Source organism: Aulostomus chinensis, chromosome 9 (genome assembly GCF_037954235.1).
Source record: "Aulostomus chinensis isolate RoL2024-O1b breed Wild chromosome 9, RoL_Achi_v1.0, whole genome shotgun sequence".
Lineage (NCBI taxonomy): Eukaryota > Metazoa > Chordata > Actinopteri > Syngnathiformes > Aulostomidae > Aulostomus > Aulostomus chinensis.
Window position 1 is genome coordinate 17,817,150 of NC_141328.1, and position 23,325 is coordinate 17,840,474.

Genomic DNA, 23,325 nt, shown 5'->3' on the forward strand with positions numbered 1-23,325 from the left:
GATCATCTACAATTCATCATCCATCAGCCATCTAACTGCACTTTGGGAGCTGAAATATTCCAGTTATTGTACTTTTATTTGTTAGTTTTCAACATTTGTAATACCAAGAATTAAGAAGCAGATCAAAGGTTGGTATGTCTCTGTATACAAGAAACTTCAACTGAATAAATTCCAAGTGAACGTTGCAAAATAAAAAATAAAAACTCATATAAACAAGTCAGATAGCGAAAACTCTGTCAAGACTGAAAAAAATCCCCTAAAACTACTGCATTTCTAAGATGAAAACATATTCGCCAAACTATTCACACAGGGGAAAAGGGAGAAACTGGTACAGGAACTAAAAGTTGATATGCTAAGAAATAGTTTGTTCCAGTTGTGAAAAAATGAGACAAATGAGTTCTTCCTCGGCCAATGCTGGACTTTCCACCAGATGTCAGGAAAATCAGCCACGCAGACAAACCACACCAATCACAAAAGCTCCTGCTGGATGTAATTAGTCATTGAAATCTTAAGATTTGTTCAAGAGGATACATTCAAGACATTTTAAGACCTTAATCCACACCATTTTGAATAAGATTTAAGACTTATTTCACAGTAATAACAGCAAAAAAAATTTAGGGAAAACCTTTCATTTACAGTTGCTCCCAAACTATTTGAAGCCTTCAACCTCCTGCTGTGTACCTCCTCCACCCCCTCAGATGACACTGGAACAACCAGTGGCTAAGTTAAGCTAAGCTTTACTCATACGTGTTACTAACTCATCTTCTTCTCCGGAGCCTTCAGGCTCCCCTCATCCCAGATCCCGGGTGCTGCTGGAGGAGGCTGCAGACCTGAAGAGGCTCAAGCTGCCACCCGTAGCTCCACCTGCTCACGTCCTTGTCTGTCCATCAGTCTTCTTCCCTTTCTCTTTCTCTTTATCTCTGTCCCTCTTTTCTTCTGAATATCTGTCTTCCTCCATTATCTGTCTTTGTCTCTGTCCCTCTTTTCTTCTGTATATCTGTCTTCCTCCATTATCTGTCTTTGTCTCTGTCCCTCTCTTTCCCTCTGTATATCTGTCTTCCTCCATTATCTGTCTTTGTCTCTGTCCCTCTCTTTCCCTCTGTATATCTGTCTTCCTCCATTATCTGTCTTTGTCTCTGCCCTGCTCTCCTGCTCTCTTTCCACCAACCGGTCAAAGCAGAAGGCCGTCCCCACTGAGCCTGGATCTGCTCGACATTCCTGCCTGTTAAAAGGAAGGTTTTCCTCACCACTGTTGCAGGATGTGCTGCTCATGGAGAATTGTTGGGTGTAGATTCATTGAAGGAGTGTGGTACTGGACCTGCTCTACCTGTAAAGTGTCATGAGAGAACGTTTGTTGTGATTTGGTGCTATACAAAGAAAATTGACTTGACAAAGCTAGTGCTGCTAACAATCAGGAAATGAGACGAAGCAAGCCTTTGCAGAATGTCGCCGGAAAAAAAATTGTGTTTGATGGAGGATTTCGAGAGGCAACAGACGATCTTTCGGTGTACAGCAACTGCTGGGTCGTACATACATCATTTTGTGAGTCACGACCCCAGTTAAACAACCAAATTAATTATTCCAATTTTAAAACGTACAGTTACGCTAATGATAGGTAATAATTGAGCCAACTGTTGAAGTTCCAACACCTTGAAACATTTCATTTTAAGAGGATTATTGGGCTGGCACAAACCTTCCTACCAATCACTTCCAATGCGCTACGTGTGACAGAGGAGAGACTGAAAGGAAATAATGTTGAGGATCTCAGTTGGCGAGCAGTGCTCCAGGCAAGTTTCCGCGCAAAGACACACACACACACACTCAGACACACATGAGCGTACCTTCAGCCACATCTAGAAAGCCAGATCAGTGCAAGCTTTAGAGCACTAATGAGATTTTTTTTCTTTCACAGAGCTCTTCAACCCAAAATAATCCCAACAGAACAGAGCCAGTGAGCAGAGAACGGTGTGCTCCTGCTGCAGACTTCAATTCAAGTATTTTCCACCAAAAAAATCATGAAGATACTGTGTTTCTTTCCCTCTTTTATTTTTCACTTTCTCTTAGGAGGATGCAGGGCTTTAGATCGAGGAGAAGTTTGACCAAATGAGATCATATGTCACCACGCTGACATGTGAACGGGAATTTTACGTGGTGAGAACAGGTAAGATGGGGAAAAATTAAAAAGAAACACCAACACAAAACTTTAGGCTGCAGTTCAAGAAATACCCTGTTCTTGTTAAATACTGCAGTTAAACATCGTAAAATCATGTATACGGGGGGATTGGGGGAGATAAGAGGGTGAGGTTGGTTTCAGATCAGGCCAGTGCCTGGTAGATCTGGACCTGGTTCTGATCCTGGAACAGGACCTGCACCTGGATGGTAAATGGTAGGCTCTGTCCTCTTTTACCTTGCTGGTCCATTTCCTGGATTATCAGATGTTCACTTGGGTTGTGACATAATGGTCTGTGCTTGAGCATCACCCCAGTGGCCATTTGAGTGAAGCTCCTGAGCCACAGAGACACCATCCTGACACTTAATTTCCTGGTAATAAAGTACTGTAACTAGTGTGTGTGTGTGTGTGTGTGTGTGTGTGTGTGTGTGTGTGTGTGTGTGTGTGTGTGTGTATGACAGGCTTTGTCAGGTTCTCCTGCAAACCTGTTGTATAAACTGATGGCAGTCCTGCTGCTGAGGTGTGAGAGAGAGAGAGAGAGAGAGAGAGAGAGAGAGAGAGAGAGAGAGAGAGAGAGAGAGAGAGAGAAAACACTCTGCTACCGTCTGGTTTAGGATTGAACTTTCGCCAACTTGCTGCCACAGATCTGCCTTGTGACCATGGAAACCACAGAGACAACACGGAGGAGAGAAGATGCCGGAGCTAATTTTGCCTCTGAGTTATAAAACCAACACCAGCCATGAACTAACATATTTTTATTACCACAGAGCAATATCATAGCCCAACACTGATTATCCAGTCTGAGCCAGTAAATGACGTCTACTTCGACCAAAGGAGGGTGTTTTTTAATGTCTGTTTGTCCAGCTGTAAGCAGGGTTACACAAAAAAACTTTTAGGTAGATTTTCCTGAAACTTAGACGTACAAAGCATGGACCAAAGGGGAAATCATGACATTTGTGGGAGCAACAAATACAGCAGAGAAGTTAATCTTGTTAAATTTCTAACCAGCTGTGGATGGAACGATGGTAATAACTTGCTGCCTGGGAGCATCTGAGCAGAGCGTCTCTATTTTTTTTTTCATAGTCCTAAAATGTACAGAAATTGTTCCTCCTTCATCTTTTAAAGGAAAAAAAAAACTTTTTGGAAAAAAGCCTCATATATGACCCGTGACGTGCCATCATACAATCACAGCCGTACGGCTTGCAAAACATTCATTGGGAAATAGTTTAAAAAACTCAGAGACACAGTTATTTCAGCATCAGTAGTGTCATCTACTTTCCTGAGTTTCTGTAGAAAAATGAGCATGGCTGCCTTGTCTGACTAGACCTTGGGTCATTTGGCTACTAATTCAGTTCCTGATCACTGTTACTGCCTTCAAAATAAAAGCTTGGAAAACCTAACTTAAACTTTCTGACCTTCTGTTGCTGGCACGATGTGATTAGCCTTTGTTACTTTTCTCATTATAGTCCGTGTTGTGTATTTACTCTTCCTAATCTTACCTCTCCTGTTTTACTATGTTCATGATAAAACCTATAAAATTACCCTTTCGATCGCCATCCCTACTTTAACGCCAACATTTCCCACCCACTACTGTTCATTGTGCTAAGCTAACTAGCAGTAAGCTGTGTCTCAGCTCCCTGATGTATGGTGCTTTTTTTGTTTTGGTCAAGTTTCTTTAAGATTGAAAATCAGAAAATCAACACCATTAACCAAGGCTCAAAAATGTTTAATAAGGAAAAATATATTCTGAAGTCTTATTATGGCCAAGCTGGTTACAAAACTGTAAGGCTGAATTGAAATTCATGAAACAGAATCACATTTCATTTCTTACTACTTTTAATTTAACGATACTAAACAGAGAAGAAGGGTTAAGGTTTCGTCACGTGTGTGCATGTAGCTCGTTATTCCACCAGATTAATTATTCGGTCTTCTTTCGCCCCAGATATCAGTTATGTCCACAAACATTAACAAAACAAACAAAAAAGCAACAGGATGACTTCATGGTGAGTAACATTTAATGGCGGTGTAATATTTTGAGTGCTGAGGCATTTCTCATATGGGGATGGCAAGGCGCGCCTTCATGATTCCACCATGTTCTAAAAGTTGTAATTTGGGCTAAAATCAGACTTGTTCTTTTCTGTTTAACAGCCAGAGGGTCAATATGAGCTCATGTGCTCCTGCGACGCTGAAACAGGAGCTGATGGAGGGTGCGGGACTGTCATTCCTGGGGTGATGTGCTGCCATATACCAGATGAGTCCCGTTCAGGGCCGGCCCCTCAATGTCCCCCGGGACCGAACATCCAAACTACACAGGCCGTATTAGACGCCTCTCAAAAGCCTGCAGATTCATTCCAGCGGGGCCACACTGAAAAGATTTGTGTTGAGGTGCTAATACTCTCTGAAGCGCTAAATTAGATCCCAGCATTGTGGGGTGAATCATCCCCATAACGGCACCAGGAGGGTTCAATTCAGGCTGCAGTTCTTTAGGATTGTTGCTCCAGCGATTTGCATTGCTCCGTCGTGATGCATTCCAATGCTGCGCTAATACAATAATACCTCGACTCTGATCTGCCTCAGACACACTGGCAATTACCGCTACCATGAAGAAATACTGGGGAATCAAGAGTGCTACTCAACTGAGATCCCCAAAATACCTGCTGAGAAAACTCCTGCAACGTTGTCTGCTAAATACAAGCACAATGCACCAGCAGTTACAGGATAAACAGCGATTGTGCAGGATGTGGGACTGACACCCCCGCGGTAAGAAAAAGATGACGGTGAGGTAAAGGAGTGTTTCAGCCTCATCGGAGCTTTTTAAATTTCCTTCTGTGTTAACAGCGATGCCTGAAATGCACTGCAGCCATCCTAAACACTACACAAAACACTCATGTCGCACAATAGCCTCCAACTGAACAACTTGACAAAGTATACGGGTCATGGTATGATTTTATCACAGCTTACCGCCATTCCACGTGATTCGAGGTGCTCTAAACGATTTGCCGCCGATTGTTATCGGTCAATATAGGATCTAAATAATCTGATCAGACGCCTCCGTGATAAAATTGCTTTTCGTGAGGTGCGTTTAAGGAAACACTGGTGGGATTGCAAGCGCTGTAGAATAGCCGCATTTAGCTCCAGCTGCTGCAGCACTGCGGGAACATTTCCATTCTTTACTTTATTTGCAAAGTTCTACAGTTGCATCTGCCATAAGATATTGTGCGTATGTGTCAATGATATCATATGTCAATATATTGATACTGTATATGTCAATATATTGATATATGATATCAATGCCAGGGGCTGGAATACTGATACAGTATTGCGAAAACCATTCTTTGCTTTTAGCTGTATTTATTTTATTGTACAGCGCTACTAAGAATGGCTAAAGCAACATCTAAAAGGCATTTCTTCTCATACTTGTCCTGTCGGAAGCTGGTCAGAGTTGGTGGATGTCATGTAAAACGACGCTCTGTGATTAGTGTATTAATTAAAGAGGCCGATGACATATCACACCAGTTTTAGAACATTTTATATCACAACGGGTCCAGGGGAGCAAACTGGTCTGCCTGCGTCTCCCTGCTCACGCAGACCTGACGCAAGGAACCAGCTCATTATCAGGCTTCGCAGAGCTTGATGAGAAACACTGACAAAAGGCTGCAGTGTCAAAAAAAAAAGAAGCTAGTGCCGAGTCACGGCCATTAAAATTCACATTCTGGAATCCTTCGTGTGCACATTGTGAGGGGGAGCGCTCATTTTCCCCGTGGCGAGGATTAACAACTGAACTGAGAACGAGGATGAGTCAACAACACTTGAACTTTCTATCAATAGTGGAGATAGAATAAGAACTTGTTAAGAGACTTTTGAAGGATGCTCCGAAGGAGATTTAGGACCAGGAAGAAGAGCGTCGCACACTGACAACTCAAATTATTCACACCTTATGGGACTATCCTCATTTGTAAATACTCCCGAGGTGTGTTGACATAGTGTAACAAAAAAAAAAAAGTGAGAATAATATGGTGGAAAACAAATCCTGTTCGATAAATTACATTTGGTTGCAGTTTGTGTTGAAGAAAAAGTGAAAAGAGACAGATGTGACGGGCCATAATCCCAGCAGAGGAGAGGAATGACAGGGAGAGAGGTGGTTAGGGGGAGGAGGAGCAGGAGAAAATGTGTTTGCATTAGAATAAGAGCAGCGCACGCCAACGATGCCCCTGAGGTTAACTGTTCAATCAGTCGCTCCACTACCCTGTCTCCACGGAGACAGCCCCCATGACATCATTGAGGGTGGGCGAAGGATGGCGGGGTAAATGATGAGCAGCTGTACACACGAGTGTTTTTATTCTGTTACTTGTTTCACTTTAGTTTGTATCATGTAATCTGCTCGATGTAATCCTCTTAATCCTGGAACATCAGATGGAGAACAGCTGCTGGAGAGCTCCGAGCCTCTCCAACTGACAAAATAACAGACAAGTTATTTAGGAAAAAGCAGAGTATGATAAATTACATGAGCATGAATTATTTCTTCAATTACTTTTGACATGTGATCTCTGGAAATGTCCTCCACTGGAAGAATAACGTAGATTAAATGCACAATTCTTCTCTTTCACTTGCTCCTCTGCTCTCATTCCCTCTTAAATTTTAATTTTCCTCCTCTTGAAGCCGTACTTCATGTAAAAAGTGTTTTTTGGCTTCACAAATTGGTTTGCTGAAAAAGTAATTCTTCCATACCTTATTTTACATCTCATTTTTTTCATTCCAGAAAGCAGAAAGGACCAGCGACGAATATTCCGCTCGAAGCTAACGGTGATTGACTGCTAACCCGAGGTTCCATTCGAGCGAGCGGCTCGATAAAGAAGACGTGAAATATATCTGGCGATGCACTTGAAAGTATGTGAATGGATGTGTTTGGACCATTTGTGAACAATTGGTCGCTATTAGCTTCAAGCTAAATGTAGGTGACCGGCTCTTTCCGCATTCTGAGTAACAAAGAAGTGAGACAGGAGATGCATTCAAGAATTTCTAGGGACACGAGTTCTCCCTCCCCTCGCCACCTCTCCTCTTGCTCCACAGGTCTTCTCACATCCTCACCTCCTCACTCTCTGTACCTGAGGACGGCCGCTCGCTCTGCAGTGATTTATCGTTTCACTGTCAGCCTTGCTGAGCCTGCACTCCCCAACACCCTTTACACATTCCAGTTAAAGAGGTTGTAACTTCTCCTCCATTGATTTACTGTTCTAGTCAGAGAGACTAGGGAAATTAAACAAAGTTATTTTAAAAACCAAAGAGATTTGAGACGGGAGTCCTAGATGGCTCAGACACACACACACACACACACACACACACACACACACACACACGCTAAAAATGATTGACTGTTGACATACTGTGCTGCTTTTTTATTGCACCTTTCCAAGCTGTATAGTCCTATTTTGAACTGGTGTACCCATCAAACTTCCATCCCTGTATTTATGGCCTGCAGCTAACGCCAGTCTGATTAACCCCGTCAGGACTGTTAAAGTGAAGCCATCAATCATCACCATCACAGCTGGTGTGTTGCTCTGACCTCGCGCCCCGGCGACATCTGACAAATGAGCTCTAAAGAGGCCCTGATTTAATCTGGAAATGCTTTCATACCGTGTTGGGAAAACTTACCAACTCTGTTTTTATTCATAAGAAAGTCACATTAAGGATTTAATTCCTCGTGGATCAACACAGACAAGGTAGCACAACCTAGCTGAATACTTGCAAATTCAACTTAAAAGGCTTGTACTTTTTATTAAACATCTAAACTAATATTGAAACATGGGGGGGGGGGGGGGATTATACTCAGGAGTGAATTTTTTTAAAGATTTGCTTTTGATCCTGTTGAACGTGTGCAAACAAAGAGTAAAAGGACAACACAACAACAGCAGTGAGACGCAGCAGAACTGGAATGTCGAGCAAACAGTGTCTCGCTCCTTTGTTGTGACACGCATGTGTTTAAATGAAGATACAAGCATACATTCGCCGCAAAACACGGCCCCTCAAGAAGCAAATAAGCTTGAGCTTGTTGCACAATTTGGTACAATTTTAGAAATAAACAACAACCCTAAATACACGAGTGATACGATGTCCATTAAGACAGTAAGAAGAAGAAAAGGGAGATAGTGTAAGTTGGAAAACACCACCCGAACCTCCCCGACTGGGATATTACAACCCCAGATCCAATGAAGTTTGGACGTTCCGTAAAACGTAAAGAAAACAGTGTCGTGAAAAGGATGTGCAAATCATTGTATTCTGTTTCTTTTACTTTTTACACAACGTCCTAACTTCATTGGTGTTGGGGTTGTCAATCCCAAACCGGAAATTGAACTTCCTTGCTTGAAATTTTGAGGAATGCCCCCGGGGAATCATAATTTCCTACTTTGGAGGATTGTAATAACAATGAACCGCACTCACCTGCAAAACTTTTATTGGTGTGTTTGCGCTTTATTATCTGTACAGCAATAACTTAAGTGACTCAGACGTGAGCAGATAGCGTGTGTAAGTGATGCGCAATTAGTGGCATCATCATTATCGATGCATTCTTTGTGGATTTGCCCCTAAGTTTGTCATTATCATTTATTTGCCCTCTACTTCAACACTTCATCCCTCTGACTGATTACAAGACTGCTGTCTAATCAAGCGGTTTACATCCCTGCTGAACACCCTGCAGCCTGTCCAACAATTTCCAAGAAGTTGTAGCCCCAGAGAAGGGGAACAAAACAAAAATAAATAAATCAACATGACTGGAGCGGAAGGTGAATTGGTAATTTTTCAAAATGAATCATCATCAAGTTTGTAATTTGAAAGAGTTTTGTCTCGCCCGGTCTTGTCTCGTCGTCCTCCGCTTATCCGGGTCCAGGCCAAAGCATTTTGTATTTAGGGTAAATTAGGTCATAGTGTTCGAGCAACAATCCAACACAACTAACTTGATGAACCCCCTGCAAAAACAATCACAAAGTGCACAATAAGTAAATGAAAACCATGAAGGTACTGTAACCTCTATGAACATCTGTCAACAGCAAGAATTCTTTCCATTTGGCCAAAGATGTGTCCAATAAATATTACAATTATTTTTAATCAATATGGCACTGGAGGGTGTGCTTTGTCTTCAGTGACGCTAACACATCTGACTGCATCATTGTCTGTTCTGACCGTAATGACATCAAATAACACCCTCAGGTGTAGTGGCGTCATGCCTGTTGAAGCTGGTGCTACAGGATTTTCATTACTTGGCCTCAGTGGGTGTGGATGCTTTGGATGGCTTTAAATGAAAAGAACCTGTTAGCTTGTCAAAGAATATGTGAGCTTGTTTAAGAACCTGTTAACTTGTGAGATTATCTAAGAACCTGTTAGCTTTTTAGCTTGTCAGCTTACCCCAAAACCTGTCGGCTACTTCCCTTAACTCAGAACCTGTTAGCTACTTAGCTTGTCAGAGAACCTGTTAGCTTGCCTAAGAACCTTTTAGCTTATTAGCTTATCAACTTGTCTAAGAATTTTATTGTTGAGGTATCTGCTGACTTTAAATGAAAAGAACCTGTTAGCTTGTGGAAGAACATTCTAGCTTGTTTGAGAACCACTTAACTTGTTAGCTTATCTAAGACCCTCTTAGGTTTTCAGCTTACCTAAAAACCTGTCAGTTTGTTACCTTAACTAAGAACCTTTCCGCTTGTCTAAGAACCTTTTAACTTATCAGCTTATCTAGGAACCTTTTTGTTCGTCGAAGAACCTGTTGGCTTGTTAGCTTATCAGCTTGTCTAAGAACCTGTTTGTTCATCAACGAACCTGTTAGCTTGTTAACTTATATCACAACATGTTAGCTTGTTAGCTTGTCTGAGGTGAGGCAGCACTCAACTCAGCAGTACAACAGTGCGGAGCATTAAGGCCACATGGTGTCGTGTTAAAATGATTTTTAGGTCAACACACCACCAACAGCTTGTACATACCACACCAGCTTGTCAGATACCGAGTCCATCTGCTTATTCTGTAATACCAGACGTGAGTTTTAATCTGCAGTAGGGCTGAGGTCACATGTCTCTCTCTCCCTCTCTCTCTCTCACTCACACACACGCATGCAAAAACTATTTCTCATTTCTTTGTAGCATCATAGGTGAAAAGCTTTCATTTACCTGGGCCACTCCATGCTCCATGATGTCAAACTGTGAAACTAACCCAGACCCTTGGGACCAACAGGCTTTAATTATTTATTTGATTTTAAAAGCTTGTACCACTGATGCTGAATTCTAAGTTGACTCAGATTTGGCTGTTCAATATGATAGTCTGTGTATCCTCCTCAATTAAAGAAGCTTTGGTTTGACAAATAATTTTTATGTATCTCATAGACATCTGAGTTGGCAACAAATTTCAGAATGGTGACACAGGGCTGTGGTTGCCAGGGAACCGTGGATGCTGACCGCAACTGTTGCCGCTCTTGAGCTGTCTGATGGTCTGCTGTGGAGAATAGCTTCATAGGAGAGTGAAGGGAGTTGAGATTTGCTGCTGGTTCAGATGTCTGTAATGGTTAACCATGAGTTATTGTTCAAATACTTGCTCAAAATGCCGGTTTATGAGTTCACCTTACCACTTTGAAGTAGTTCCCTTGTTACATAGTAGAAGTCGTACAAAAACTTCCATCAGCTTGAACTGTTGTGGCCGTTTGACCTAAAAGTAAACGAAGCCAAAGTTCTTTTGCTGCGCAAATGCAGAAAAATTGCGAGCACGGCTGTTCTGAGCAGATCATCCCGGGGGGAAAAAAACACGAGGTGCTGATCCACACTTAAGACCACAGCTCACATGACCACACCAGGTCACCATCACACAGATGTCAAACATGGCTTTATCGAGACAAAACTTGGCTTTGTTCAAAAAAAATAATAATCAAAGGGGAATAATGCCAGATGGCCAAAGTGACAGTATGTGTTTTCACCTTATCTCAACAGTTTCAACCGCCACATCCTATACATGGACCTATGACATCAGCCATTGGCCAGCCTCTATGTTGCATTGTCACCTGTCAACTTTCAGGAGGGATGTTGGCAACCGTCTGTTCGTTTCTCTCTCTCTCTCTCTCTCTCTCTCTCTCTGTGCACTTAACTTCTTCTGAGCAAATTTGTTTTGTGCCACACTACAATGAATTCACTATGCCAACAACCATACACCTGGCCTCTTTCATGCTAATGAAATTCCACAACAACTCTGCACAGCACCCCCAGGATTCTACTCCCCGCTGAATATGGCACACAGTAACACACACAGGCACAGAGACGACGCCAGATTTAAAGATTGAAATCTTTTTGATTCAAATACGGGAATCCAGTCCAATGTATCACATGAAGTCCTGTTTGATAAGGGACAGTTGGTAACCCCTTTTCATTCTTCCATTCCTGGCATTCACATCTGAGGCTGAATCATTTCAATGATTTACGGCTCATTCTAACTTTGTTAGTGGCAGCCCTACCATCCACAGCAACAAAACATGGCTTTACCAATACAAAACCACTGCAAAACCACACAAAAAGAAAACCTGAAATGTACCAAAACAGTGATAGGAAGGGCTGTAACAATACACCAAGTCGTACTGAACCACCACTGTACAGCGGTGTGTCACCGAGCTAAAGCTTACATTAATAATTTGCTATTCTGTGAAAGATTTGAAACCTGAAATAATTTTTCTACAGATGAACATTTATTTATTGCTAATGATAACCTTAAGTTTAATGCTCTCTGCTGTTAAATATTTTTTGCAGTGGTTTTGCGGTTTCATTTAATTAAGTGCAAAAGAAACCCGAGTGATAAAGCAGGTCAATGAGCTGGAACGGTTGTCCTATGAGCTGCACTTTAATTTGAGAAACTTGTTACGAATCCGAGACTGAGAACTTAGTGTATGCAGCAGTTTTTCTCTTGTTGTATATTCATTTACCTTAAAACACTTTTTGAGTCATATACATACATATTTTATATATACATATTTTATATATATGCACACATATAGATAACTTCATTTCAACTTCTAAGGAAAGGTTAATCCTTGAAAGGCGAACGAGTGCTCGGACACTAGATTTATATTTTGACATTTCTGGGTGTTCCAGATGATTTCATTCTGAGGTGCCTGGCATTTCTTTCCTGTGCAGTGAAACGTCAGCATCATGCATTACCGGTGAACTGTATGAACACACACATAATTGATGAAGGATATTTTTGTTTTTTCAACATGAAATGTTGTATTTATGTTTTTGGGAGATGTGCTCACTCATGGAGAATTGTTAGGTGTACATTCATCGAAGGAGTGTGGTACTGGACCTGCTCCACTTGGAAAGCGTCATGAGAGAACTTTGGTTGTGATTTAGCGCTGACACATCCGGACAATTCTCAGCAACAATAATCGTGCAACTAGAAATTTCCAGGAGAAATTTAGATAACAGCGTTGCACTGCGAAAGGGTGTACATAGCATTGCTTTTGTTGTGTATCATTCTCGTTGATGTAATGACGATATGTTTCTTCACTTCCTTTAGATTGTCTCTAAAGGAACTAAAAAAAAAAAAGTCGAAATGTTGAAAAAACTAAATAATCCTGGTTTAATATGGAGTTACTCAACAAAACAGAATTGGTTTTCACTGGGTATTTTTATCCGTCCATTTTCTAATGGAGTCGGGGGGGCTGGAGCCTATCCCTGCAGAGGCGAGGTTCACCCTGGACAGGTCACCAGTCCATCACAGGACCAACACATAGAGACAGACAACCATTCACACTCACAGTCACACCTACAGTCAATTTAGAGTATCAATCAGCCTCGTCCCCTCTTGATGTCTTTGGACTGTGGGAGGAAGCTGGAGTACCAGAGAGAACCCACACAGGAACAGGGAGAACATGGAGACTCCACACAGATCCCGTGCTCGAGCTGGGGCTCCAACCCGCAACCCTCTTGCTGTGAGGGGACAGTGCTGACCACTGCACCACTGCCCTTCCAATGAAATGTTGTCGATGAAATGATTTCATGGTTGTAAGTTTGTTATGTTTGTAGGAATGCATGAAGCGCTTTCTTTTAAGATTCTATGCAAACCTCATCTTAACCTGGCAGTTAAGCATCCACTCAGTCATTCATTTTGAACACAAGTACTGAAAGTAGAACCTCTCACTGTCAAGCTCTCGTTTGTCCTTAACAGATGAGATGATTTATGATGAAGAGCTATGTAAGTAGTTTATATCATGGAGGATGGCAAATAGTTAAAATATTTTAGCTTTGGATGTGTGCTATTACCTGTAGCAGACAATTTTACTGTCTGGCTGTCATCCACTGAGATAAAATCAAGTTTCTTCTCTGAAACTGACTGGAAGACCACAGTTTGTACGCTTACAACACTGTGTGTCAGACAGAGTGGTGAGCAACACTGGGGCTCCACAGGGGACAGTCCTGTCTCCCTTCCTCTTCACCCTCTACACCACTGACTTCAACTACAACACAGAGTCCTGCCACCTTCATAAGTTCTCTGACGATTCTGCAGTAGTTGCATGCATCAGGAAGGGTGATGAGACTGAATACAAGACTGTGCTGGAGAACTTTGTCACATGGTGTGAGAAGAACCATCTCCTGCTCAATGTGACAAAGACAAAGGAACTGATTGTGGACCCCAGAAGGACAAAGACACCAGTGACCCGTTTCCATCCAGGGGGTCAGTGTGGACATTGTTGACGACTACAAGTACTTGGGGGTGTACTTGGACAACAAACTGGACTTTTCTAAGAACTCTGAATCTGTCTACAAGAAGGGCCTCAGCCGTCTCTACTTCCTCAGGAGGCTGAGGTCCTTTAACATCTGCAGGACCATGCTGAGGATGTTCTCTGAGTCTGTGGTGGCCAGCGCCATCCTGTTTGCTGTTGTGTGCTGGGGCAGCAGACTGAAGGTAGCAGATGCCAACAGACTAAGCAAACTCATCCAGAAGGCCGGTGACATTGTAGGGGCAAAGCTGGACTCTCTGACGGTGGTGACAGAGAGGAGGATGTTGTCTAAACTCCACACAATCTTGGACAGCATCCACCACCCCCTCCATAAAGTCCTGGTTAAACACAGGAGCACATTCAGTGCTAGACTCATCCCACCTACATGCACCACAGAGCGCCACAGGAAGTCATTCTTACCTGTGGCCATCAAACTCTTCAACTCCTCCCTCTGAGTGATTCATTACTTAACTGTGCAATACTCTTGTTATAACTATTGTGCTTTGTAAATAGTTTAAGCTTATTTTATTCTTACTCTTACACTTTATCTTATTCTTATTTCTTAAAGTCTGCACTTTCTAATTATTGTAATTTGTAACTTTATACTTTACTTTATAGTACTTTTGAGAGCTTAATAACTGTAACAACAGAATTTCCCCCCGGGATTAATAAAGTATTCTGATTCTGATTCTGAAGACGTCTCGGTTCCTCCTCTTTGTTTTAGCATCGACACGTGACAGGGCTCAACTCCTGCTCAGAAAACACAGGTGACACACCGCCTGTCATGGGTCACTTCCCAAAAGTTTTCTTTTTTAAACCAAGTGTGTTAGAGTGAGAGAGTTTGATAGGGAGTGTGAGAAGGTTTGATACCAGGTGTCCATTCTTCAATCCATCGTCAACCAACCAAAAATCTGAAATCGGATCGTGGGGGTCGCAACTCCAGCAGGGAAGCCCAAACTTCCCTTTCCAGTGCCACATTGACTAGCTCTGACTAAGGCATTCCCAGGCCAGCGAGAAGATGTGGTCCCTCCGCCTAGTCCTCCTCTCAGCTGTATGTCCCTGGAACGCCTCCCCCAGAGATCAGATACCCAAAATGGCTCCTTTCGATGCAAAGGAGCAGCGGCTCCACTCCAATTCTCTCAAGGATGATCAAACTTGTCACCTTTACCCTGAGGGTGACGCCAGGAAACCAATTTCTGCCACTTGTACTTGCCATCTCACTCCTTCGGTCATGAACCATATTCATGACCAAAGACCTCCAACAAAACTCCTTCTTTGGGAATAGAGAGATTGGATGGTCCCAAATGCCAACCCCATTCTCCCACAGAACCTCACAGAATTAACCCAAGCATCATTTTCTGAATTTTGTTCTGTAAAAGGAAAAAACAAACTCTGTGTTTGAGTTATCAAGTTCCAGGTGAAAGCAGAACAGGCTGCTAATCGTCAGTTTTAAATGATGTCACAGGAGGCTCTAAACAAGTTTTTTTTTTTTTTTTTTAATTTTATGGCGTTTGATAGAAAATTCCAGGAGAAATTTAGATAACAGCGTTGCACTGCGAAAGGGTGTACATAGCATTGCTTTTGTTGTGCATCATTCTCGTTGATGTAATGACGATATGTTTCTTCACTTCCTTTAGACTGTCTCAAAAGGAACTAAAATAAAAAGTTGAAATGTTGAAAAAAAACAAAATAATCCTTTGATTGGTTTTGTTGGTGAACGTTTGATTGGTTTTGTTGGTGAATGTGAAAGGGTTCGATAATGAGTGTGAGTGAGGGTGCTTTCGAGCATGTGTTCGATAGCGTGTGTGTGTGTGTGTGTGTGACCAGATGAGACTCACAGTGTTGGTTAAATGACAGACTTGGAAAGAGATTATGTAATATAATTATTCTATTTAGGTAAGTGTATCACACAACCTATGGTTTTACACGTATATCCCAGCCACTGTGTTAAGCGTAAACCTCACTCTGTCCATGCTTGGGTTCTGTTTTTAATCTTGGTTTCCTTCCCATTCTCCATCTGGCCTCCTCCAAACACTGCCATCCCTATATCACCTCTCTATTAACCTATATTGTGCTTTTGCTTCCACGCTAGTCAACTCTGCCAGCCAAATATATTTTTGGCATGTGCATACTTCCCATTTCCCATACTTTTTTTTTTTTTTTTAAAAACACCCTGTAGCTCACTTGACAGTCTGTTTTTTTCATCTTGTCTTATCACCCACCCTCACAGTCTCACTCCTTGTTTATTCTTTCTCCTCCATCTTCTACTCCCTCCCTCCCCTGCACTATTGCTTCATCTCTTAATTCGGCCATGACTCGCCTCCTATCTATTTAAGGAAGAAAGCTGCTGGGAAAATGCTGGGATGGGTGGGGAGATTTAACTGAATGGCACAACAAGTCCCCAGATGGCCTGTTGTGGCTCCTGCTGCAACGGCTGAGAGGAAAAGGGGATGCACTGTGACAGATAGAGGCAGAGCAGCAGCAGGAATAAGTAAGACCAACTGTTTACAACGGGGAAGGAAGCAGGGGGGTGGTAGAGGAAGGAAACACCTCATCTGTGTTGTTGTCAGAGCTTCTTAATAGGTCTTCATTGCAATGACTTGTGTTAGGCAGAAATGTTGTCCAAGCAGTCAAGCAGGTGCACACACAGTCAATTTGTTTGGAATTAAGTTTGACCGTTTACAGCACAAAGACTTGAGTAACTTTTATTTCAACATCAGTAGCCCTCCAAAGACGACAGGCAAAGAAGAGCCTGGAAATAGTTTTATATTAATGCCATGTCTGAGTGTTGTAAGTGTCATTCATCATTTAATTCAAGGGTACCTTTCCTTTCTTTCTGCTTCAGTGAAAAGTCTGGTCCAGTGGACACACCATATTTGATCAAGGAATAAACATGGCAGGGTGGTGCAGTGGTGAGCACTGTCTCCTCACAGCAGGAAGGTTCTGGGTTCGAGTCCCGGCTCGAGCACGCAGTCTTTCTGTGCGGAGTCTGCATGTTCTCCCTGTTCCTGTGTGGGTTCTCTCTGGTACTCCAGCTTCCTCCCACAGTCCAAAGACATCAAGAGGGGACGAGGCTGATTGATACTCTAAATTGACCGTAGGTGTGACTGTGAGTGTGAATGGTTGTCTGTCTCTATGTGTTGGCCCTGTGATGGACTGGTGACCTGTCCAGGGTGAACCCCACCTCTCGCCCAAAGGCTGCTGGGATAGGCTCCAGCCCCCGTGACCCTGAACAGGATAAACATTAGAAAATGGATGGATGGAAATTTTATTTGAATTCACCTTTCCTCCTTAGTAACCCATAGCATAGTTACTTCCTCTGACATCAGAGGTTCTAAACAGACGGAACACTGTTGCTACTAAAGCAAGTAACAGTTGGAGGTGCTTGATTTGATCAAATAACTTTTATTTAGGTTAATGATACGGTCCAACGTTGTGACTGGGGGACACCCAATAATGACACGTTACCCCCAGAGGTTGAGAGGAGATAGGAGATATAAGATTAATTCCTACCCCCAAACCCAAATCTAACCCTCATAAATGTTTACTGTGGATCAAAAAACATTAAGTTACATTTTGACATCAGCTGTACGTTATCCCCAGCTTGACCGATCAACTGACGAACAACACAGTCTCAAGCTTTTCAAGCAGAAAAGCATCAACCAGTTGGGTGTTTTTTGGTTCCTACTAATGTGACAACTTTCAGAGCACCTCCCACTCCACTACCCAGCTGTCATACGGCCAAAGGTGAAACCAAATCTAGCTGTACAAGTATGTAACCCTCCCAATGCGCTACTATAAAGAAGGAGTTGTTTTGGTGCAGTTTCCTGAATCATATTGTGATTTTAGTTGTCGCTGAAGTGTACCTGCCACCACCTCGAGTGACTTGGCAGATTCCCAGGATGACCACAGACTCTGATTCTGACACAGCGTTGTTTGACGGAAGGCCCTCCAATACCAAGGTCCTCGATCCTGCTGCGTTTCAGGCTAGACAATGGCCCTTAGCTGTGACATAATAAACGCAAACCACAACCAGCAGTGGTGTGTTGATGAAACTAATTTCTTCAACACCATCAAAATCACCACACTCACATGAAGAGGTTCTCCAGAGACAGATGCGGCAGGTCACACTCCCGCAGGCTATCGCACTTGGAGGATAAACACTCAGGGTCTGGGGAGGTTTACATGTCAGTTTCATTCAAAACCGATAAGCAGGCAGTTTTCAGCCTCAGTCGGCTTTACACTCTCTTCCCCAACAAGAGCTCAAAGCCAACGTTTCTGGTGGAACCCATCAAGCAACAATCAGCTTCCATGAGCTGATCTATCACTTTGCCTCTGGCTAAGATTAAATAAAACCCACCATTCCGTGTGGCAGCAGTCGCACACGGCAATCACACAGCTAGGTGCTTCATCCACTTTGAGTCGCTGCTCCTGGAAAATACACAAGTGGAAGCAATCATCTGAAATCATCAAACAGCCGCAGAGATGCCCTCTCTCTCTCCTCTCTTTACCCTGAACTGTCAACAATGAACTCTCAGCCCTGAGACCCCCCTTCATTGAGACTTCCACATCCTCAAAACTACCCCCAGCATTAATGTACAGTAAACGGATGTATGAGGACTGTGTGATGAACGTAGATCCCAGGAAGGTAAAAGATTTAAGTCTGATTGTGTGTAAAATACCATTTTTTTTATTAAATATTGTGGCACTAAACAGATCTTCAGCCAATATTTTATCTTCTACAGACTTAAGCATATATCTGTTTGATACACAATGACTGTGTGAACACGTCAAAAAGGAACATTTCAAAGATCATAAATCACAAGTTAAACAAATATTGAAAGAACACATTTTGTTGGATGATAATTGTGCAAGAAATTGTGATAAACGATGCTTTTTTGACATTTTATGAGACTGCTGTAATAATAATAGCATTTTAATACCGATGTAAGAAAGTGAAACATATCCAGATTACCTAAAATTACTATTAAAAAATATGTAGGTGATTTTCTTAAGTGATTAAACATGCATGTAAGTGCATTGGATGAGACACTGAGTTGAGCATTATTGACTTTATAAACAGTAATGATGACAGGCCGCTCAGATATTTTCCCTTTGTTTTGTCATTTAATTTCACAGTTAAAAACAAACAATATTTCTTTCAAAATAGCGCTGCACTACTGCAACGAGATGCTGGTGTTTAATATTGTCGAGACAGCTGTAAACCAGAGAGACCACATCACATCCTGAATATGTTCAACTACAGATGAATAATCCTCAAAACTGGGAACCCTCAGTCCACCGACACACACCGAAGAAGCTAAATGGAATACAGTCATCAGTCCTTGAACTTCATCCACCTGTGTTTTTCTTTCACGGCACACATCAGCGTCACTGGCTAAACCACAATGCTTCGTGACGCAGCACCTCCGTTTGCATCAGAATCTGAACTTACATGCACACACACACACGCACGCGCACACACTCAGGACCTCCTCAGCCCTCCTCCTCACAGCCATGGCGTTTACAACCTTCCGCCTCTTGAAACGCTATCACCCAATGATCAATCCCACCATACATCACGGCCATAAATGACACCAATAAGATGATCTCATATCTCTAGTTATTATATCAACCTTTGATGCACTGATGTCTTTGATGAGTTTTGATGCTTAGTGAGTGTGCATGATTGGCTTGGCAGGTGTGGGTAAGTAAAATGCAGTATATTATTATTATTATTATTATTATTAGGACCAAACAGCAGGATATAAATGTACCTCTCCTCTCCTCCCTCACACGGCAGGCTGTTCTGGCAGTTGGCCGTCATTTGGAGAAACGTTAGCAGCACAGCTGTGAAGAGGACGTCCCAGTTAACACGCGACATACTGGACACACACAGCATATACACTCACACACATTCTCCATGATCATGTACAGTGTAACTTTGAGTCAAGTAAGAACCAACAACACGTTTGAGAACAATTTATACCGATACACTTGACAGGTTTTCCATTATCTCTTTACTCGAACTGGAAATATCATTTTAGAGTAAATGCATGGACGTTGAAATCATATCTGTTAGCAATATTGTGAACATCAAGATTGTTTGCAAAGAGCCTGCTGAGTCTCGGAACATTTGCTGACTTACCTTTGACAGTGAAATAAGTATTCACGAATCAGTCCCTCAAGAAACTCATGATTGTACCATCACATCTATGCCAGCTTGAATATTTCCAAAATTCTCACACTTTTGCGGTTACGGTAAACGGTTGTGGTTTTCCCTGCAAAAAAGTAGGCAAGATGTTCCATTATTCATAGAGGCGGGGGCCACAAACTCCAGGGGGCTGGGGTTAATTGATGCTCATCAATTTTCACATTAAAATGCTAATTGAGTCAGTTCCCGTCCAAAACAAATAAAGCTAATTTTTCCATATTTTTAAAGAAAAGATGGTGAAGATGCGGGAGAACAGCATCAAGAACAGGGGCTAAGGGTTTACACTTGACTGGGTTCAGAGGGAATAACATCTTATTGGGGTAATAAATCTTTATTGAGCTTCCAGTGGCCTTAATACCAATTAAAGAGTGTGTAATGAAAGCACCTTAATAGAAACCGCTACCGTTTACTACAATAAGGTGTCAGGCTTGTTGTTCTTTAACACAGTGTGGACACTGCTGGGACAAATAATCACACTTTGTTTTGTTCCCTCAAAAAATTGAAGATATATAAAAATAACAAGATAGCAGCCCCCCCCCCCACACACACACACACACACACACACACACACACCTCATCAAGCACCAGGTCAATGGACCTAATGAGGAGAATCATGTCAAACAATAAAATGTAATTAAATGGTAAACTGCGCTCTCTCTCTCTCTCTCTCTCTCTCTCACCCAGCCAGCCACCCACACACACACACACACACACAGGGCCTGAGTGACAATGTGTCCTGAAGAGAATTCACCTGCTGTACTACGGACCGCTTTAATTAACATCGCACAGGCCTGCTGACATGTAAGCCACCTTCACACACACACACACACACACACACACACACACACACACACACACACACCCTAATGGGGTAAAATCTATTCTTTCATGTTGAATCTTTTTTCTCTCCACCGTCTCAGTAAATAAAAAAAAATAAAGGCTAATTAAAGACAGAGTAAGTGATTTACACTTTGTTAAATTGAGTGTTAAATAGCTCCACATTCAGACAGCCATAACTGATAGAGTGTTTGGTCAGTAAACTGGATCTCCAAGTGTGAAGACCCTGGAGAGGCTGGTCTTCGGATATCTCCGCCTCCTGGTGGGCTCATCCACGGACCCACTGCAATTCGCCTACCAGCGTAGCACTGGGGTGGGTCTTTCTCCTTCACTGAGCCCTCTCTTGCCTTGAGAAGCCCGGGAGCACTGTCCAAATCCAGTGATTTCAATTCTATTCAGCCGGTGCTCCTGAGGGACAAGCTGGAGCATACAGGAGTGGACCACCACCTCACATCCTACATACTGGACTACCTCACAAACAGCCCATAGTATGTGAGGTCTGGGGACTGTGTCCGGACGCAGTCACCTGCAGTATGGGGCCCCGCAGGGAACAGTCCTGGCTCCGTTCCTCTTCACCCACTACACTGCGGACTTCTCCCACCACACACCCACCTGTCACCTGCAGAAGTTCTCTGATGACTCTGCAATTGTTGGACTCATCACAGACAGGGATGACAGAGAGTCCAGAAAAGTGACCCAGGACTTCGTAGACTGTTGCTGATGGTGGATTTCCGCAGGCAGACGCAGTCCCACCCAATGCCAGTGAACATCCAGGGAATGGACATTGAGGTTGTGACATCTTAGAAGTAAGTACCTGGGTGTTCACAACAAACTGGACTGGTCAGACAAAACCACCGCCATCTACAGGAAGGGTCAGAGCAGACCACCTGCTCAGGAGGCTGAGGTCCTTTGGAGTGCAGGAGGCACTCTTGAGGACCTTCTATGATATGGTGGTAGCATCAGCCATCGTTTACAGGGTGGTCTGCTGGAGCAGCAGCATAGCAGCTGAAAACAAGAAGAGACTGGACAAACTGATTAAGAAGGCCAGCTCTGTCCTGGGATTCCCCCTGGACCCAGTGGACGTGGTGGTAGAGAGGGGAATGATGGCCAAGCTGTCATCTCTGTTGAACACTGACTCCCACCCCATGCACAACACCCTGACAGCACTGGAGAGCTCCTTCAGTGACACGTTCCTTCACCCTAAGTGTGTGAAGGAGAGGTTCCGCAGGTCCTTCCTACCTGCAGCTGTCAGACTGTACAATATTATCGTTTTATTGTAGTTTATTATAGTTTCTGCTATTTATTGCCCTTGTACTTTTTTCTGCTGCTACTTCTGTTTCTGCTGCTGTAACAGTGCCAATTTCCCCACTGAGGGACGAAAAAAGGTTTATCTTATCTTAAGCCCCCCCCCTCTCTGAGGTAAACATAAAATGCATTTGTGAAATTCTCCTTCCTGATTGGCTGAAAGTAGGAACTAAATTTTCAGAAAATATCTTTTCTGTTTACTGCAAAGTGGAGGACCCACATCATTAAAAACAGACTACATCCATAATGGCTGTCAAAATGTAGAGCTATTTAACTCTTCATTAAAATGTTCATATCTTAACAGTACCTTTAAAACCAACTACTAGAGCTGTATAACAGTGGTTTTCTCAGCATGGATACTCGTCCTCCTCGATTCATCCCTCTGTCTTTCCATTCTCTCTCAGACATCTGTTCTTCCCTGCCTCAAAGTTGCCAGCATTGGCAGGTTGGCTGTCTGAACTGTCCACTGGAAGCATCCCACTTAATCCTCTGATGGGGAAATTGGCTCTATCCCATTCTCGTCCACCCTTGTTAACGTCTGGAGCTGGCTGGTGGTTGTGTGTGTGTGTGTGTGTGTTTATCCCATACCCATCTAAAACACAAACACACCTCCTTAATCCCCATTTTCATAAATCCAGTAGCGTTGTATATATTTATTTAGTCCTGTGGGGGGGGGGGGGGGGGGGGTTTAATATAAAATGTCAAGTAGTAACGATAGACAACGGATGATCCATCCCTATTTATATTAGCTCAATAAATCCTTTCTCATGTATTTATTAACCATTAACCAAGCTTTCACATCTAGTGGATCAAAGCAAGAACAATGCATGATTAAGATGAATAAATCCTTCATTATGCAATCTCTAACAGCTAACTAAGCTTTCACATCTCCTGACATAAGAACAATGCGTAGATAATTGTTAATTATGGGCTTACTAACAGTAAAGTGTTTTTGAGGGTACCGATCTACAGGAAGAACAATGATTTTTTTTAATTTAGCAAATTGTTTATGATACAATTATTGACAGTAAACTCAGCTATCACAACTTGTGGATGTAAAGC

At 42.6% G+C, this 23,325-nt stretch overlaps 1 protein-coding gene across 3 annotated transcripts in view; it reads right to left on the reverse strand.

The window, feature by feature from the left end:
* The window catches only part of klhdc8b (kelch domain containing 8B), a 161,214-nt gene that overhangs the window by 129,883 nt on the left and 8,006 nt on the right, over nt 1-23,325 (reverse strand). The window contains exon 2 of one of the 3 annotated variants that reach the window (XM_086214045.1): nt 19,685-19,757. The exons of the other annotated variants lie outside the window; for them this stretch is intronic. The gene's annotated coding sequence lies outside the window, so the exon portion shown is untranslated. The remainder of the gene's footprint in view (nt 1-19,684; nt 19,758-23,325) is intronic. 3 annotated transcript variants of the gene reach the window in all.